Here is a 4382-nt window from a genome sequence, read left to right on the forward strand (position 1 = left end):
TGTGGGAAAGCCTTCAAATGATGTGCACACCTTACTCAACATCAGAGAATTCATAATGGAAGTCATATAAATGTGTGTGGGAAAGCCTTCAGTCAAGCTGGACATTGGATTGTGCATCAGAGGATTCACAGTGGACATGAATGTGGTGGATGTGGCCTAGCATTTGTATACAATTCAGGCCTTATTTTAACATCAAAGGAGTCATTTGGAAGAGATAACCTTTTACACATAATAGTGGGAAATGCTTTGTAACTATTCTAACCCTATTTGTACATGAAAAAAGTCATCAGATAAAAACCTGATAAATATAATGAACGTGGAAAAACCTAGATAAATACTAGAGAGAAAATTTATAAATGAAGCAAATATGGGAAAGCATTCAGTTGCAACTCAGTCTTTCCTAAATAGAAGAATCACAAGAGAGAAGCCTTATAAATGTAATGAATGTAGCAAAATGTTCAGTCACTGTTATAAAGATGACCCCAGACTCAGTTCCAAAGACTGGTGTCTCAAAGACTTTTTATTAAAGAGGTTGAAGTGCGCCATTTTGATTCTTACAAGAAGCAGATGCACTTCCTAGGGAGGAGAGAAAATGCATGTGGTAAAAAGAAGCCAGAGCAATCTTTATAGTTAGTAATTGCCTAACTCCTCCCTTCTGGATCAGGATTGGTCCTAATCCTTCTGAGTTACAATCTTCCTTATATGCCCCACCCCTAACATACATTATGTGCCTAGAGTTGTGTTATCACCCCCTCCCAAGGACAGAGAAGTTAGCCTGTCTGTGCTGTTTTCTTATCTACTTAAGTGGAAACTTAACTCTTTCATTTCTCACAATTCCGACCTTTTTTTTTTTTAAAGTAAAGATTTGGTTTCCACACCTCCCCAATTTCCTTATCCTCTAATCTCCTTAACATGATTTCGCATTCTCCGTCACTGGGGAAAGTCTCATTGATACATAAGGTATCATCATCCTTGTATTGCCAGAGCCTGCCCTCTGAACTCCCACTGTGGGTCCTACTGGGATAATCTTTAGTGAGGGATGTTTCTATCAATTGTTAGACCAGTCCCCTAGTGTATGGAGCTGTACAACATCCTACAGCAGTCAATACTCCTGAATGGATACAGCCATTCCTTTCCATTTGCCAAACCAGGATTCTAACTATCCCTTTAATCAGTTATCTATCCAAGAGTTCTCTGTCGACTCCTCAGCTAAAGTGATTAGACCTTGCAATGCCTTGGTGATGGTTCTGTCTGGGGCTGCGCTGCTGGGCAACATTTCATCAGGGGATTTTGGGGACTTAAGACAATATGGGAGAGGGAAGGGAAGAATTGACCGACTCACTGACAAAGTAAAAGGGGGCAGTCCCCTTGTTAAGTACAGATACAGAGACCCAAAAGTAACGATAAATTGTCCATTTAAAGCTTCAGAAGTCTCTTCTCATACAGCCGTTCGACCCTCGGGACGTCATCTGGCCAAGTCCTCTGGTCCAAGTGATGTTCCCACAGTGTCCAGCAGACTTTCTTCTTGTATAGATCCTCCTTCTTGTGTCTACTCTCCTACAAGATTGGTCTCAACACAATTTTTAAATTACCTTGCCAATAACCAGGGCAAATAATGAAAGTTAACTCAACCCGCATGTCTCCACTCTTACAAGGTCAAAATTGGAACCATGGCCAGTTGTCATATTTTAAGAAACTCAAATTAGAAAAATTAGAACCTAGCCTTACGTTCTGCATTACTTCTAGTTTTATACCTTACACTAGTTCATTATTCATTCCTATTCATATTCCCCCATCAGAAGGATGAGATTCCACTAAGGAATTAATAACAGACTCCAGTACATAGTAGTTAATTTAAAATCAGCACACATCAAATACTAAAACAATCCCGACTTCTAGTCATGTACAAATAAATAATCCTTAATTAAAATGGATGCTTCTTTCAAGGCATTTACAAGATAAGTCACAAGCTATTCTTTTAACATTAATTGTATCAAACTGAGACAACTTACAACTTTAACATTAACTAAGTATTAACTAAGTAACAGAATAATATAGTTCCACAATCTCCTGGCCTAATTATCCTCATACCACTATGAGAAATTAAAGGATCCTGACCTATACAAGAATATACTAGTAACATACCAAGACTGAATACTTAACTCTGAAGTTCTAGGCCAAATAACTCAATCTTATGCTTGCATCTTACTATAATAACCTCAGATGTTCCTGCATCAATCTATTTCTTTTTTTTTTTAATAGATTCGATATTTATGCTTATAAAACTTATGATTATAGGAATTTGCCATGAAAGAACAGGGTAAGGGAACAATGCTTCCCTAGATTCATGTCAACTCCAGGCAGAAGTTATATAATGACCAACTGCATTGAGCCAGGCTTAACGTCTGCCAGGTGTCGTAGTGGGGAAATTGAGTCAGGAGAATCCTACCTCAGCCATGCAGAAAAGTCGTTCTCCCGACCTCCCCACGAGAACACCCCCTTGCAACTCACAGGTGCAGCTCACAAACCTCTTTGCAGATTGCTGACGTCATGGCTCAGTAGCTCAATCAGTTCCTAGTTAACCATACCTGGAGTTGGACTCAGAAAAACAGTTCGTTAACAGTCCCCAAGATCTTGGATAGCAAATTCCCCTCACCAGGGTTTCAGGTGGGACTATAGTTTCACATTAATTAGGGAACATCTCCGAAGTGAGCTCTAAGTAGTTTGCATCACTTCCTACACGTGTTCTGATTCCTAATAACGTCCTGAGTGAAACAAAGTTTCCATTAAAATCCTAAGTTGCTACTCTAAATAAATTTGCCTCTCTGTTTCTCAAGCTTATTTATCCCTCTCTAACCATTCTTAATATGAAAGAATGAGACACTTTCAGGACTTGAATCCTATCCATATGATAAGTTCAAACAGCAATTTTAACTCTTGCTAGGCCATGGAATGAATTCAGATCAAAACAGTAAGATCTTTCCTTCTTACAACTTAATTACAGAGATTTAGATGCTAGTGATTTATTAATCACTAGCCTTAGATCTTTGATACTGCTTCCACTGAGACTGTTTCTCTAAGAGCACCCTGTTAAGTCCAATCCAAGGACACAACAAACCCAGGAATGAAACGCTTAAAAGTTCATACTAGATTTGGACATAATTTTCTTACAAATAGAAATTTAATAGGCCCTCTAAAAGAATATCAAAGATTTAATCAAAACATTTTTTTCATAAAAGTATCTCCCTTTCTTAAAAACAGCTTACAATTTCCTAATTACCATAAAATTCCTAGTTACCTAAATTCTCTAGTCAAAAGGTGTCTGTATAGGAATTATGATGTTTTACAAAATCTTTTTTTTTGCATAATTATCAAGTTTCTTTTCACACACACAAAATATTTTTACCAGTACTTAACTTAAACAATAACTCCAAATAGCTTAGTTAACAATTTTAAACTTTGTGAGAGCCAAGTAATCCCAGCTAAAACTTCCCCTTTAAACATAGACAAAACTTGCAAGTTCTCATTTCTTAAATTACAGTACTTAAAAGGAAATGTTACAAAATGGGATCATATGGAATGCCCCAACAGCCCCACTCATTCCTTTTCCTCTTTTCTCTGAAGGCACAGTTCTTGATCTAACATTCCAGATCATAAAATAAATTGCCCTTCCAACAATGTAACTAATACAATTGCTTACCAGATTACATCATATAAGAAAATTCAGAACTATGTAAGCAGTATATTAAAAACTTGAAACAGACCCAATTAATTATATCAGAAATTTTTAAAAAATCCTTTCTTTCTTTCTGAACCCCTTCCACCAGGTCAAGAGTCTCCTGGGGCCACTCCCACCCCAATAGACTGACTTTTTTTTTATTATCTATGCTAGCCCATCACTGTCTTTTTACTGGTCTGATAGCCAGGCCTGGGGCCACATCCAGATTCAACCGCAATGATACTCCCAATCAAGGAATTTGGTGGATGGGGGCCTAGATTTCCCAGACCCGCCAGTCCCCACCCTAAGAGTGCCAGTCCCCACCCTAAGAGCGTGGCCCATATGGCCCACCCCTAAGAAACCCAGTCTTTAGTCTAAAGACGGCCTGGGTTAAATTTTTTTTTAAATTTTTTTTAAATTTCTAATTGAGGCCCTGATATGTGAGAGAATATTTCATTAATTCCAAATCAATACATATCAATAAGTTTTTCACAATAAAATATGTTTGTACCATAGCTCATACATTGTAAAATTATTTCCACAATTGTAATAAACTTTGAAACAACCCATTATCACTTTAGATGAATGCACTCCCAAATCACTTTGCACAGAGAATCATTCATCTCATCATTAATATGTTGGAACTATAACTTTAAACCACCAC

The sequence above is a fragment of the Vombatus ursinus genome, unplaced genomic scaffold, assembly GCF_900497805.2.
Source record: "Vombatus ursinus unplaced genomic scaffold, bare-nosed wombat genome assembly UNPS02015012.1, whole genome shotgun sequence".
NCBI lineage: Eukaryota > Metazoa > Chordata > Mammalia > Diprotodontia > Vombatidae > Vombatus > Vombatus ursinus.